This window comes from Manis javanica, chromosome 13 (genome assembly GCF_040802235.1).
Source record: "Manis javanica isolate MJ-LG chromosome 13, MJ_LKY, whole genome shotgun sequence".
Taxonomy (NCBI): Eukaryota; Metazoa; Chordata; class Mammalia; order Pholidota; family Manidae; genus Manis; species Manis javanica.
In genome coordinates, this window is record NC_133168.1 from 41,727,625 (window position 1) to 41,744,556 (window position 16,932).

General features: G+C 35.6%; 1 long non-coding RNA gene across 1 annotated transcript; it reads left to right on the forward strand.

Annotated features, from left to right (window-relative positions):
• The first annotated feature begins 15,210 nt into the window (after positions 1 to 15,210).
• On the forward strand, positions 15,211 to 16,732 carry LOC140845482 (uncharacterized). The gene is made up of 3 exons (XR_012124275.1): positions 15,211 to 15,429; positions 15,992 to 16,111; positions 16,632 to 16,732. It is a non-coding gene; the product is annotated as an uncharacterized lncRNA (long non-coding RNA).
• The last annotated feature ends 200 nt before the right edge of the window (positions 16,733 to 16,932 follow it).

Below are 16,932 nucleotides of genomic sequence, written 5' to 3' on the forward strand. Positions count from 1 at the left end.
TATCCTCTTGTTGGACTGACCCCCTTTATCACTATGTAATGTCCTTCTTTGTCTCTTGTTACTTTCTTTGTTTTGAAGTCTATACAAGTACTGCAATTCCTGATTTTTTCTTCCTATTACTTGCATGGAAGTATCTTTTTCCATACCTTTACTTTCAGTCTGTGTATGTCCTTGGGTTTGAAGTGAGTCTCTCGTAGGCAGCATATAGATGGGTTTTGTTTTTTTATCCATTCAGTGACTCTATGTCTTTTGTTTGGTGCATTCAGACCATTTACACTTAGGGTGATTAATGACAGGTATTGCCATTGCAGGCTTTAGATTCATAGTTACCAAAGGTTCAAGGGTAATTCCCTTTGTATCTAACAGCCTAACTTTAACTCACCTAGTATGCTATTACAAACACAACCTAAAGATTCCTTTTTTTTCCTCCTTTTTCTTCCTCCTCCGTTCTTTGTATGTTATGAATCATATTCTGTACTCTGTCTATCCCTTGGGTGACATCTATTTATCCTTAGAAATACTTCCATCTATAGGAGTCCCTCCAAAATGCACTTTACTGTAGTTTGTGGAAGGTATATTCTCACAGCTTTTGCTTATCTGAACATTGTTTAATCCCTCCTTCAAATTTAAATGATAACCTTCTGGGTAGAGTATTCTTGGTTCAACACCGTTCTGCTTCATTGCATTAAATATATCATGCCACTCCTTCTGGCTTGTAAGGATTTTGTTGAGTAGTCTGATGACAGACTGATGGGTTTTCCTTTGTATGTCATCTTTTTTCTCTCTCTTGCTGCTTTCAAAAGTTGGTCTTTATCCTTGATCTTTGCCCTTTTAATTATTATGTGCCTTGTTGTTATCTTCCTTGGGTCCCTTGTGTTGGGAGATCTGTGGATCTCCATGGCCTGAGAGACTATCTTCTTCCCCAGATTGTGGAAATTTTCAGCAATTATCTCATCAGTGACACTTTCTATCCCTTTTTCTCTCTCTTCTTCTTCTGGTACCCCTATAATGTGAATATTGTTCCATTTGGATTGGTCACACTGTTCTGTCAATATTCTTTCACTCTTAGAGATTCTTTTTTCTCTTTGTGCCTCAGTTTCTTTGTATTCCTCTTCTCTAATTTCTATTCCATTTACCATCTCTTCTACTACATCTAATCTGCCCTTAAATCCCTCCATTGTATGTTTCATTTCAGTTATGGAATTTCTTAATGATTGAATCTCTGACTTAAATTTGTTTCTGAGTTCATGAATATTTTTCTGTACTTCAATAAGCATGTTTATGATTTTTTTTTTGAACTCTCTTTCTGGAAGGTTGGTGAGTTCAGTTTCATTTGGCCCTTTTTCTGGGGTTTGTGAGATTTTGGTCTGAACCATGTTCTTTTGATGTTTCATATTTCTGTGTGGTGCCGTCTAGTGCCCAGAAGATCCAGTCACTGGAGCTGCTCAGCCTCTAGAGTGAGTTTGGGGGTTGTAGGGTAGCATCACTGGTGCCTGGGGGTAGGAAAGATCTGTTTCCTGATTCCTGTCTGTGGTGCCTGTCTCTGGTATCAGAGAATCAGAGACAGTGGACCAAGCACACAGGTGTAAGCCTCTGTGCTTTGCGTCTCTAGCTGTTATAGGCCTGGCTTCCCTCGGTGTTGGCAGGCTAGGAGGAAGGTGCAGCTGGCTGCATGTCACAGTGGGGGCCCTCGGAGCTGAGTAGGCAGCCAGGCGGATGGGTCACCTGAAGCTCCTCAAAGTTCCCAACCAGCTGGGCAGAGTGCACACAAACAAGGAGGGAGTCCAGCTCTCCCTTCTCCTGCGTAGCAAGGTCCATGCAAACCCCACCCCTTCAGCAGCCCTCTCACTGCTAGGAAGCCTTTCAGACCACCTGTCTTTCCTCTGTAACAGAGCAGCTGTATGTGAATCCCCTCCTCCACAAACGGCTGGAATCTCAGTCTCTCAAGCACTGTGCCTGTCCCAGCTCCCTAACCTTCAGAGCACCACACAGTGTAGGTTTCCAGATCTCTAAGTCTAGGTGTTCAGCAGTCGCAGGTTTCCACTCCCTCCCTGCTCCATTTCTCTTTCTCCAGCTGGTGAGCTGGGGTGGGGTAGAGGCTTGGTTCCCACCGGATTAAGGCTTTCTTACGTTACCCTGTTTCTTGAGGTCTGCTCTGTTCATGAGGTCTTTGTGCAGTCTCGTTCAGCTTTCTTTCTTTTTGCTGTTTTAGGGTTAGTTGCATTAATTACCTATATTTTTGTTCTGTTTGTGGTTTAGAAGTTCTTCATCTCACTTCTCATGCCACCATCTTGAATCTCTTCCAGTGTGATATTTTATTGAAGAAATGATTCCAGTGTTTTTAAAAATAACTTATTGCTATAGAAATTTTCAAAAGTACATGAAACTAGCAAGAATAATAGGATGAATTCCCATATTTCATCCGTGATCATTTTGTCTTTCTTATTCTCATTTCTCTCTCCTCCACTTTTTAAAATCTCAAATATTTTAAAACAAATCTCAGACATCCAGTTATTTCACTTATAAGTAATCTAGTATGTTTCTCTGAGAAAGACATCTCCTATTAGAAAAAATAAACTACCATGCCTTTAGCCCAGTTCATATTCAGATTTTCCTGACAATTGAGAAGTATCTTTTTACACTTGATTTGTTTGCATCTGAAATCAAAGTCTATATGTCACATTTTGTTGTGTCTCTTAAGTCTCCAATCATCTCTTCCCATCCTTTATAATCATTGACTTTTATGGCCAACACAAATTTTTGCATTGTCTGTTTCTCATTGGCTTGTGATGTTTCCTAGATAATAATTTACATCTAATAGATTCAGTTCTGGTCCATCAAATCAGTTTTATTGATCTGTGTCTAATATTATGTTATAATGGCCTCATAAAAATTATTCTAATTTCAGAATAAATTTTATTATTGGGAAGGGCATTTTAGAGCTCAGTCTACTGTTTTGAAATCTATTTTCATTAAATGTTCTTATCTATTTATTTTTCCAGATGGTAACTTAGATCTTTTTAACATTTAAAAACAAAAAAAGTATTTCTAAAGCCAAAGGTTTGGGTCACAGGCTCTTTCTCTCCAGACAGAAGACTTAAATGAACCAATAACTTTTGGAATAATGTGTCATTTAAAATTTTTCCATTACATTTTCTGATAACAAACCGAAAAACCAAATCTGCTCAATACCTTCATTTAGTTCAAAAGTTAATTTGAGGAAAGAAATTATTTTGTAGCAAAACATCTGGATATAATGCAAAAGGAAGAAAATGCCATGAAGGAGAATTGGGCCTGATATGGTTTAAGCAACAGATTCTCTGCCATCTTCAAATTGAATACAGGGAAAAAGTAAGAAGATGGGAAGCTACAGAAGACAATGTTTATGAGATCAATGTAGAAGTTCAAAATCATTTTTGTTTTACTAATTTTGATCAAGAAGGAACAGAGTAGGAAGAAATAAGGACAGTTAAGTGTAAACATTTTATTCATGCTCTAAAAAATTTATTCCTTTGAAATGCAGGTCCATTGCAGAGAGAATTTTAGATGACAACTATTTTAGTTTCATGTTTTACTTTGACATGTTAATTTTATGATTTGTATACATGTTGTGTACACATGCTATGGGTACATTTTGTGAGCATGAAATTTCAAGCTTTTGCAACTTGCTTAACTTGTTTTTAAGATGAAGTGTGATAGATTTTGACATCTAAGGCATCTTAAGGTAACTGGCTGATTTCTTAACTCAAGGTGAGACACTGTGTATTCATGTGAAAAGGAAATTAAAGAAAAATTACTAGATTTTCTGTGGATACTGACATGTTAGACCTAAAAATACAGGCCTCAAAAACCCAACTCTCTTCTTAATGGCAAACATCCTGCTTATTAGGTCAGTCTACTGACGAAAATTAAGACAGGACATCAGATCATCAGATAATTTCCGGAGTTGCTTTTTCAGCAAAGGATGAGAACTCACTGGTAGGTTCATATTAAGAAAGCTATAACCTGTTATTTTAGTCAGTTGCTGACAAAGGCTTGTATTTTCTCATATTTTAAATTGTCAGGAATAAGCACTTCTCAGGTCACAAAGATGATAGTGCAAATATCTCCTACATGGCTTGACTGTGCCCCACCTCTCCAGGCCATCTGTTGGCCAGAACCAATCAAACACCTTGAATATGGTAGCCTCCGACTTCTTGGGGAGGGAAGAAGGTTAAGTGTTGTCTCTCTTCTTCCTCCTTATTTTACCTTTCATATTTTCTTTTAATAATATCATTGAGTTTCACTCAAACATGATTCCACTTTGCTCTTTAACTATTAACCCCCTTTTTAAGAAATATTGCAGATGTCTGATGGATTGACATGCAGGAACAAACAGTGGTCACACTGTAAAAGGAACTGAGGAGCTTTCTGGAAAACAAATTCCCCTAAGAGTGCTAGCCCCATGGCCCTGAAAAATGTCAGGCTCTGTCCCAGCTCCATATTTCTGCATATGTGTTCACATTGTTGGCAATATACTTCTTTATCTAACTAAACCTTTCCCATCTTTCAAAATTTATCCACCTTATAAAAGGGTATTCTCAATTTTGCTATCCTGCTCTTATAACACTGATGTCATCCAGCTTGCTTACCAATATATAAACTGTAATTGCCCAATACATTGTTGTTACTGTTACTGTTACTCAATTCTTTGGAGGTGAGTCATTAAGGCCAGCCTACACTCAAGGAGACAGGGGATTAACCTCTATCTTCTGGATGGGAATATCTACATACACATTTGTATATGTATGTAGGAGGATTTGTCTACTCCCACCTTTATTTACTTATTCACTCAATTACTATGAACTCATGTATGTTTACTTTATACCTTGGATTATAACCCAATAGTATGGTGTTTATGGTGTTGCTCAAACTGTTCTAGTTTTAGCCAATGGTACATCTTTTGGACTGACTCTCTTGTGCCTTTGACATGCCACTATCATTTTGATTTTGAGCATTTATTTACTTTCTTGTACTAAAAGATGCTCCTGGCTTATCTTGTATTTTCTTTGTCCCAGTCCTAGAAAAACCACTCTTTTAGGTGAGAATGGTATTAGAAGCCAAAATCTAGAGCAGGTGTCATGGTTGTTATTGGGGTACCATTTCTTCTAGTGAAGAGTTCTAGGAAATATATGCATCTATATTGATTGATATATATACATATATATTCCTATAATCATTTCTCTATTATATGTGTATCTATAAAACTAAATATGAGCTCATACTAACATCTCAACTCTAACCTAGTACCACATGGTTTATTCTAGGCTTCTCCACTTGATTGTACTTTCTCTGATGGTGAGAAACCTGTCTTCTGTATCTAACATTAATTTGCTTATTTGTTCAGCCCTAGTACAGATGTAAACAATTTCAGAATTGTTAAACCATATTCCACTGAGAAACAAATTTACAAACTAGAACAAATCAAAAAATGAGTAACATATTTACCAAGTTCTTTTGTCTTTGGCCTATGTTTTCCAATCAAAATATTTTTTTCCAAACTTAATTGGGTAAAAACTCCTTTTTTTCCACACCTATTTCAGAAAGATTATGTCCCCCATATTTATAGTATAGTTAGATCCATTTGTCACAGTCTGAATTTCGATAATCTAACTGTCCCAAATTTGGCTTGTGGTTACCCCTTCAAGCTGGCTCCTGTGTTCTTCTTATATATCTTGTTTTTTTCTAAGCACTTCTTTACTTCCTGGCACCACAGAAAAAATGTCCAAGGCTCATATTTAACTGCTTATCCTAGCCCCATAATCAGTTATTTCTTCACATTATCCTGGTGGTATTAATCCTCTAGGCTCTTTTTGTGGTCATATTTAGGAAAGTTGTATGTATCTATAAATGCACATAGGCTGTGTATCTATGGGTGTGTATCTAATAGTTTATTTGAATTTAAAATCATAAGAGGAGAACCACAGGAATTAGCCGCTAATGTGCTTGGATATGGAAGACCATCTCCTTCACAAATATCTTCTTATATATTTTCTAGTTAAACATGTTTTCCTTCCAGAACTACTATTCCAATTGAATTATTAATTTTTTCCTTCCAATCCTTTTGTTTATTTATTGACAGTTCTGAAACAGTATTGTTATCTACAATTTTTTCTTCCTTAAAAAAAGTTCTTACAGCATTGTATGGAAAAATGCATTGAATTACAAAAAAACTACTTAAAAAAATTTTGGAACATCATAATTTAGGGATGTAATGTGATTTATACAGTGTCATAAGATGTGATGCTTTAAGCCTACTGAAAAATATAACTTAAAGGAGGAATATTATCCCAATTTTATATTATTTTTATATTATTGCCCCAATTTATATTATTCCAATTTTATAATTGGAGGCTTTTCAGACAATTTTAGTACTCTCATGAAGTTCAAACTTATCAATGACCTCCCAAAGTCAATACACAATTTGCAAATGACAAATAGAAGATTTGAGGGGAGGGGGAATATTTTCACACTCATTTTTTATCTCATAGCCATTTGAAGTAGGAGGTCAATTATGCTGATCTTGAAAACACAGTAAAATTTTGGAACTGTTTTCTGGGGTAAACTTTTCGACTGTCAATTTGAAAAAGTGAAGACGCATTTTAATATTATAACTCAGTCATCCATTATGGAGTAAATATTTAAAACTAGCTTCTGCTTCATAATTTATATAATTAGATTCATGCAGAAATATAATTAAATTTCAACCACACTTTGTAATATGAAATTAAAACAAGAAAACTTACAGTACTTTTTTTTGTTACATAAAATTTAGGTTGAACATTAAACATAATATGAAAACTTGTACAAATATCTGGTGACTCTGTAGCTTCCCAGGCCATTTGAATAAGGAAAATTTGAAAATAAATATTAATATTAACTTGTGAGTTACCAAAGACCACTTAAATTTCTGTCTGAAAACACTGGAAACACTCAAAACTCTAATGAAGCGTTTTAGGTGTAATCTCACTGGAATGTTTAAAACTCAAACCTAATCAAATGTAAAATATGTGGATAACTCAAACCAAAAAGAAATATTTAGGTAGGAAATGGAAAACTAAATTACAATGAGTCAGATACTGACAATGTATATAGTGAAAATCTTGAGGCATGTATTTCATCCCTTTGGTGCCACTGTAGGACTCAAACTCTTGGAACTTAGTGTCATTAAATATATCAGTCACGTAACTAATTACCCTTTCATGATCAACACCTCCAGTCATAAACTGACTTCATGGAGATCAATCTACATGAAAAAAATAGAGCTATGCCACACATATTTGCTGGTTCCAAAATATAAATAAATACATAAATATATTGGTCCTGCAGTTATACCTCATTCTCTTCTGTGTTTGCTAACCCAGTCATCTATAACTTTCAATTTCAAATTCATCTATGATTTCTAATGTCAGACTCTGGAATATGAAGGCTTATTTAAGGTAATGACACATCCTTGCAGGGAGACCACTTGTATTATCTTAGAAATCTTGATAAGTTTGTGTAATTGATCAAACTTTAACCACTGTTTTACTGCAGAAACTTTAGAAACAAATAAATGTTATTAAATGTTACTTAATTGATGCTTCCTTTCACATTTATGTAAGAACAGTTCTTTCATGTGTAACTTGTTAGTTTTAAATTTAAATTTTTTCTTGCTATTTCATAGATAGGTAACTGCATTTAAACACAGCATTTGTTACTCATATGGGAAATACATCAATTCTTTTCACTCTATCATTGTGAATTACCAAGAGGACCTCATTCCACTGCACCATTCAACACGAATATGGGGTGAGAATGAAGCCTAAATATGCCATTACAGCAAACAACCTTTTGTTTGACTCTAATCTCTTGACTTTTCTGGACATTTCATTTTATATTTCTCATCATTGGTGAGAATGTTAGAAAACAGATTTTCCAGTGTTAGAAAACAGATTTAAATTTTTCTTTTAAACATATTAACCTTTAATAAGCATCATTATCAAAACCATTCATCTTCTTTTTTATACCAGTTCTCAACATACCTGTCAGGTTCTATTCCTTTTTTTCCCTACTTTCCCTCTCCAGTTTTAATTTTCTTTTTACTAAATATTTTTTCTTTTTTCCTTTTCTTCTGAGTCATCTACAATACCCAATACAAAGAATGTCATTCTGGTGCCTGAAGATGAAATTTCTGTACTGTTCTTTGACATATAAAAACAGTTCTGCTGTCTATAAATCAAGGGGCAAATTGAGGATAAGCACTCAGTTTCTATCTGAATTTTCTGTGCTGTGCACACTATTTAAAACAAAGTGGGGCTGCTCAGTGGTAAATATTTTCACTCATGAATAAATCATTTCATTTTCTCACATGAATGTAATAATGAAAAATTGACAAGCTATATATTTTGCCTTCTAGTATTTAAATTGTGTAATTATGTGACTCAAAAGGTGTTAAAAAGTACACAATCAATCCTATAGGAATGAGCACCACAGGTAAGTATATCTGTATTTTTAAATTTTTCTATTTACTTTCAACAATTAAAAAATAGTATGAATGTATGTGGTGTATTATATGAAGACAAAGTCTATAAAACACCTTGAAAGACTGAAATTTTACTTTTTTATATTTCTCACTGTGTCCATGCATTCAGTGGTATGTACTCTAGTAATGCCTCATCTCTTATTTTTCCATCAAACTTTAAGAAGGCCAGAATTTACATAGCTATTTAGGTAATTCAGAAGACAGTATTATTTCCATATAATGTAGAACATTATTTTTGTGCTTTCATGAGAGAGCTTTTCATGAAAAAATAATTTTCTCATCTGCCTTCCTTCTGCCATGAACTCTCACAAAAAACAAAATTGTAATAGTTACTGGTACTATTCTTAAATATTTTTGTTTTGTGCCAAGCACTGTTCTAAGATATTACATATATGTGTATATATATATTCTCATTTTTTCCAGGAAAAAAAAAGGATCAGGAAGTGTCTTTGTTAAGCATGATACAAAGCCACTTTTTTTTACTGCCTTTTATATGCTAGAAGTCTACCCCACCATAACCATATGTGGTAAATATGGTAAATAGAGTTTCAGCATCCTTTTTGAATTATCCTCTTAATTGGGTTTCTCTAACTTGCTCCAACATTTTTTTTTAACTTTTACTGATTAGTATGTTTGCTATTTTTGTAAGGCATTTCTGGGCATACTATCTTATATATATATACAATATAAAGTATTGCTAGCATTGACTGAATTGATATGCCTCATTACTCTACTGAGATAATACATTTTTATATGCTTATTATATTTCATCATTGAATGGCCAAACACATATTAAATAGAGATGAGGTAGACTGAGGTGAACTTTAGAATGCTCCTTTGTTTTTGAAAATTTTGTACTACATATCTGCAGTAGCATACCTGCTGTAAAGCCTTTCTTTTGTGTTTCAAAATAGTATCATAACTAAATTTTTATCTATGCAACTTTCTAGAGATATATGGGTAACTTGCCCATATATTCTCTTTTAAGAACCAACCCATCAATTGAATTAATTTATGTTTTCTATTACATTTTTTAAGCTAAATAATAGGCAGAATAAAGAATCATTGCAATATCTTGAATTATTTTTGTAAATTTTGATCACATCTTTTATTGTGTGATCCCATCCCATTTCACTTTAATTGTTTTGGTTCATTTTAATTCTATATAACTACTAAATATAACAATGGATTATTGTACATGTTTTTTAAAGATAACAATTTAATAAGCTTTAGAAGAATTTTTGTGGTACCATGGTCAGCCAATTCTCTTTCCAAGATACCATTTGTCTGACTCATTCTTCAGTTTTTATAACAGAATAATTGAAATTTGGAAGTTAATTGTGGGAATGATAGAAGGACTGATGGCCTTTTTGAGAAGAACAGTGTATGATTACAGAAACTTAGAAAAAAGGAGTTGGAGGGGCACACTACATCTATTGAGAAGATTTAATTGTGTTCATTGAAGGTTGAGGCAATATGGCTAGTTTGCATAAAGGGAGTTTTTTTTTTTACTGAGCTAGGTGCTTAATCCTTTCAAAGAAAGTGGGTGTATTCAAGTGTGGTCTTGTCTCTGCTGTCTGGAAGACAGTTCACCTCTGCATCTTAAAGCCCGTAGTGTTTGGTGGATATAAATCAACCAACGCACCACTGGGAATAAGTTCTCATGACAGTATTTTATTCTGAGACTTGTCTACAACTCTCCTTTGCCTCCTTTCATTGAGTTGTTAAAGGGATTAAACGATAATAGGCAGCTTTTCTCTTTTTTTCAACTCAGGTCTTTAAACGGTAAATCCATTGCTCTGAGTCAGTAAAGGAGAAGGGACCTGTAGCCATGCACATTTTTTTCGCAATAGATAGCAGTAGGAAAAAGTGAAGGCTTTTTGCTTGTAAAAACATTGACTGTCTCCTAGCAATGTGCAGTGATGCTATGCAAGTCTGACAATAGATAAATGTTTCCCAGTGTCATAAAACTTTACAGTAATTCAGGAAAGTTACTTAATTGTTTGCCTCAGGAGTTGATGTCTTAATTCTAGAGTTTCAGAGTCTTGACTATAAACTAACTTCACAGAATCACCAATTATTGACAGCAATATAGACTTAGAACCATAGCCATTATGTCCAACCTCTGTATTTTTCAGATGGGAAAACAGACATTAAGAGATTATATAAACTTCTAAAGTCACATGATTATTTTAGGTCTTGAGCAGGGACTGAAATACCATTCTCATTTAAAATCCTCTACTTTTTCCACTATGGCATGCTACCTTTCCTGAAATGCTTAGGGCTGAGGCTGAACTGATAGTAGACTGGAAAATAAAGCAAGAACTATAGAGTATCTGAAAAATTACTTGTATTTTGAAGGCATAAATGATGGCATACAACAGTGTACAGTCAGTAAAAATATGCATCATTCTAATAAAGTTACCTGCTTCTCAATTGGAATTTGGGTATCATCAGTATGCAGATGCCACAGTTAGTGGTTGTATACAACTACATAGTTTGTAAATAAGAAGAGTAGATCAGACCAAGATGGAAAACTCACATGTGAAAGATCCAAGAAAAAGGAAGGAGCCAGGTGATGCCTACATTGAACCAGACAACAAATGAACATCTACAAAATGGGCATTGCATACTCAGCTCCAGCTGATGCAATGCAAGAATGTGAACCCAATGTTGTAAGATCTTCCTATTTTTTCCAATAAAGAAATTCGTATATATTTTTTTAAAGTATATTTACTAAATAAAAGCAGTCTACACTTAGAGTTGCCAAGCCTAGCAAATAAAAACACAGGATTTTCTTAAATTTTAATTTATTTGTTTACCTGTAATTTTTCTGGCAAACCTAACTGTAAGTCGCCCACATCTTTGCAAACTCTTGTTGAAGGAAACAATGGATATGTTGCCTCTTGTGGTGTGTACCCAGCTGTGAGGTTTGTCAATGACCTTCACTTAGGGATCACACATTTATTCTGAAGACTTTGGTTCAGAGATGATTGTGACCCTTTCACACAATAGTAAATTATTTGAATGTTGTATTTTTAAGGGAGCAAATTTCACATTAAATATGTAAGAATAAAACATCTGAGTTTCAATTACCTAAAGAACATAGCAAAAGTGAATAGTTACTTGTGTACTTTTTACCTTCCAGGAAACATTAATGTTTTCAACATAAGAAATATTTCTATGAAGGTTTTTCTGGGAAGAAAAAAATTCATGTGTTATTACATGCAAACAGAAATGCTCAGTCAGTCTCCTTGAAGCTTTGCGCCTGTATGTTCGTAAAATCAGATAAACTGAGAACAAGCTGCAAGGCAGCCACCAAAGTTATAATTAACATTAATTTGAGAAAGAGTCATGGCTCTGCTTGATGTTAAATTCCGTTTGATCTTAATTGAAAGGAGGCACAGAGTTACAGGAAACAGACCCTTGCATCGAAAAGGCCATGGTAATACGTTTAGAATTTCCCAAGAAACAGAAGTTCTTGAGAACCCAGGCATTTGGAAGTGGGGATGTGAAGCCTTTAACACCTCGCAGCAGCAAACTCTTCTGTCATGCTTTGAAGGCCTTGGCTCTGGGATTTATTTTCCCGTCATCTAAGACAGGCCCAGAAACTTCATTTTGCTTTTGAAGTGAGCAGTTCTCCACAACACTCCATCAATTTATTTTCAGTTGGCTTCCTTCTAATGCTTAGTTAGTTCTCACAAAATACCCATCTGCCACCTTTTCTGGATAGTTAAGCTTTTTCAGAGAAAGTACTGAAATAGAAGCAGTCTGAATACAGCAATTTTGAAGAGTCAGTCAGCTCATCCAATGTTTATGTAAGTTTCCCCATCACTAAGCACCATTCTAGGACTGGGTTCCTACTCCTGAAGAAACATACAATTTGGAGGGGAAACAGAGACACAGTGGAGACCACAGAGCAACAGACTTGAAGATGGGGATGCAGAAAGAACCTCTCCATTCTTTCTGAGGAGAGGAGTGCTATTCTCAGAAGTTGTTCTTGGGGGTTTTGAATGCTGAATAAGGATTTGCTAGACTAAGGAGGGAAGGAAGGTCATGGCAGTGGAGGGAAAAATTTGAGCAAGGGGAATACAATTATGTGGTGTATCTGGAGACTTGTAGGCAGTTTTGAGTTGTGCATATGGAATATTATGATCAAGAGAGGCAAGGAGGCATGCAGTCTGGAGACAGACTGTGCAGGTCATTTTATTTGCATGTTAGTAAATTTACACTTTCTTCTTAGTACTGGAAAGAAAGATTATTAGGTAGATTGTGTTTTAGAAAAGCCATGGGCACAGAGCTTGCATTGGCAGGAGAGAGAGGAGGCTGTGGTTATAGAGCAAGTTAGAAATCATCCAAACCTGGACTGGGGCTGCCAAGTGGGGATTAGGTTAGCAGCAGTGAGCAGGCGATAGAGGAGTTGCAGCATGAGAATGGGCCTGGAATTTAAGTAAGAAAGTGGGAGCGTTGTCTCCGACGCTAAGCACAGAATAGTGTTGGTCTGAAAGTTAAAGTTGCCTCAGTCACAGCTTTGTAAGTTTAGAGGACTTTTTTGGGAGGGAGGGGGGAGTGATCCAACAAAATGTTTTTTTTCTTCTGATTCTAGTGTCTTTTATTTTGAAAAATATTGTACAAGGACACAATTATTCGTCACTCATATAGGTGATATTGCTACATTTATTTTTCATTTTTTCCCCTTTCATTTCCCCTCCTTTTTTTTTTTTTCCTGAGTCAATTGAAACCAAGTGTTAAACATCAGGTCACCTCACTCCTAAATACTCCATCATACATATCCTAAGAAATCGAAAAATCTCCATAACATTATTAAACTCTGGAAGTTTAATATGACAGACTAATATTAGCTTTTCTACTATCCATATTCAGATTTTCCAGTTACCCCAACAACAGGGCGTGTGTGTGTGTGTGTTTTAAATCTAAGATCTACTTTATAATCAGACATTGAATTTGCTTGTCGTGTCTCCTTAGTCTCTTTGAATGTAAAAGGGTATCTCAAATTTATTTGTCATTTGTGACATTTTGTGGCTTTTATGATGAATTTCAATTAGTTGTTTTGTAAGATGTCCCTTAATTTTGAGTTGTTTGATTATTTTCTCATGATTAATGCAGGTAAAACCTTTTGGAGACTGTAGTATACTTCCCATTGGATTGTAATGTCAGTTTGTCCTATTAGTTTATTTATTTGTCCTATTGGTGATGATAAATTCGATCACTTGCTTAAGGTGGTCTATACCAAACTTCTTCATTGTGATGATGCCGCTCCCCTTTTGTAATTAATAAGTAGTTTGTGGGGTGGTACTTTAACATGCTATGTTTATAATTGCTCACAAATATCTGGATTCCCAGTCCTTATTACAAATTGGAAGATGAGGCAACACTGGGCCTGTATTTCTGAGCTGCAGTAATTGCTAGGAACAGAGCAGTGACTCTTAGAAAGGAGGCTGTGATTTTCAGTTTGCCACAGTTTCCACTATTCCAGTTGTTTACCTTACTTCACTCACTTACGGATTCTGTTTCTCCTCTGTAAGGATTTGAGTTTTCTATCCCTGTTCTGTGGTTTCTAATTTAGGGATTTGCACAGCTTGTGATGATAAGGGATGTGCAAGCCAAGTGAAGGAGCTTAAGGGAAAACGTTGACAACCTTGTTTTTAGATGTTTTGTAAGAGTTGGCAGTCACCGTCAGAAAATTGTAAGAGACATATGTACTGGAGGTAAAATTTGGAATGCTAAGGAGCTAGTTGAATGCATGGGTGCAATAATTTCTTCAATATATTATAATAACTATGAGTATTTACTTACAATCCACCCCCTTTGCTGGTCTATCTTTTATCTCTTGCACCTGGCATATATTAAACAGTCAATAAATTTTATTGAATGAATGAATAAATTAATGATTCATATGAATGAAGACACATTTTCCAGGAGGCATTTGAAGAAGAAAATACCCATGAGCCAGGTAATATGAATCTTAAATGATAGAGAAGTGAGGGGAAAGGTTGACATAAACTGAAGATTCTGAAGTGTGATGTGGTCGAATGAGCTGCTTGTGTTCCAGGAAGCCTGTGACAGAACAGAGGTTATCAGTGAAGAAACATTTCAGTGGTGGCAGGAAGGTGTTCAGAGGGATCTATGGAGAAAACACCTGTGGACTAGACATTAGCAGTGAGGTTAGTGGACAAGAAATGGTATCATGATGTCAGGATAATTTGGTGACTCAGGGTAACAAGGAAAAGTAGAGGGGTGGCATTCAGCTGCTTTGGTTTGGGGATAATACAGGCTGCATATCTAGGCAGTGTTAGAGGCCTGATAAGGTAGAAGTTGGTAGGGGCTTATATCAGGTTCCAGAGACAGTGTTTATGGAAAGTTATTTTCTAACAATTTTATTCAAGTATCTGGAGATGGAATTCAAGTATCTTGCTCTATGGATTCAAACATTCCATGGAAACCAGAGTAGCCTGCAACAATTTGAAAGCCTATTGGTAGGTTCTAATTTGAGATAACATTGAAGTTGAGACCTTCTGCAGCAGATTGGAGAGTGTAGACCCCAGAGAACAGAGGAACTGGTTGGAAGTGGGCATTTGGACAGCTTAGACCATAGTGGTTCTCAAATTTTCCTGTGCACAGAATCACTGAGGGAGCTTGTCAATGATACAGATTCCTGAGCATGACCTCAGAAGGTACAGATTCCTGAGCATGACCTCAGAGGTACAGATTCCTGAGCATGACCTCGGAAGGTACAGATTCCTGAGCATGACCTCAGAAAATACAGATTCGTGAGCATGATCTCAAAGATTCCTACCCACGAGGCCTGAGGAGGAGCCCAAGAAGTGTCCTATTTAACAAGCAAGGTAAGTAATGACAAGGGCCACACTTAGCAAATACTGATTTAAATTTTAGATGTTCTTCTTTCAAAGGAGAATTACTGTTTCAGAAGAAAATTACTATTCTTTCTTAAACAGCAAGCATGGAAAATAAACCTCTGATTAATAGCCAGTTCTGTACTTGAAAGCAATGGCTTACTAGGAATGAAGTACAACTTTGCACACTTGGCTACAGCTACATATCTATCAGAATATTGTATCATTTCCCCAAGGAGCCTTAAATTGTACCTTTTAGGGAAAATAATGCTATGAAGTTAGCAACCAACTAGAAACATTCCACTGTTACCAAAAAGAAAAGATTCCTCTCAGGTGTGTGTGTTAGTATGTGTTTGTGTATATGTATGTATATATTCTTCACTTGTCTTTTTTTCATTATTTTGCTAATTTTAAATACTGTAATGTAAAAGTTACATAAAGTTATTTAGCAACATATTACCTGAGTCTTTGGATTTACCAAAAGTCTTAGCAAACACTTGGATGCAGCAAACTCATAGCACCTGAGATCAACAGGTCTTTTCATGCATTTCAGCTGTCACTGGGCGCCTTCAGCGAGCTGGATAATGTTATGAGTTATGCTGGGGCTGTGGAGATAAAGAAGATGAAGAATTTTCCCTGAGGAAATTCAAATTGCAGAAAAGAGGATCAAGAGGTAAATAATGATTAATAATGTAATGCCAAGAGTGCAGTAAGAAAAATGTGTGCAAGGTGTATAGGCAGTCCAGTAATTAACCATATGTAGCTTCAGGAAAGGACAGGAAGTAGAGCGTATAAAAGCACCCACTGGAGTCAGATAGCGGTAGACTCGTATCTTAAATTTACCACCTCTTACTGGCTACATGGTTGACCTTTACAAACCTCTGTTTCTTGATCTGTAAAGTGGGAATGATCCTCAGGCAGCTGTTACAATGTTTAAATGAAATAATACTCATATGTCATTTAGTTGGTGCTTGGCATTCAGTCAGAATGTATTATTTTTATCAAAGATGCCCTCCTGTTCACATTCTGAAGCAGAGCTAAAGGGCATGGTGCACTGTGGCTTGACACTAAATTAAAAATGAATTATAGACCCAAACATAAGGCCTGAAACCACAAAACTCCTAAAAGAAAATATAGGCAGTAAACTCTTGAATATTGGCATTAGTAATTTTTTTCTGGGTGTGTCTCCCCAGGCAAAGGGAACAAAAGCAAAAATGAACAAGTGGGACTACATGAATCTAGAAATATTCTGCACAGCAAAGGAAACCATCAACACAATGAAAAGGTAACCTACTACATGGGAGAATATATTTGTAAAAGATATATACAATAAGGGATTAATATCCAAAATATATACAGAACTCATACAACTCAACACCAAAAAACCCCAAACAATCTGATTAAAAAAATGAACAGAGGACCTGAATAGACATTTTGCCAAAGAAGTCATACAGACGGCCAACAGACACGTGGCAAGATGCTCCACATCACTGA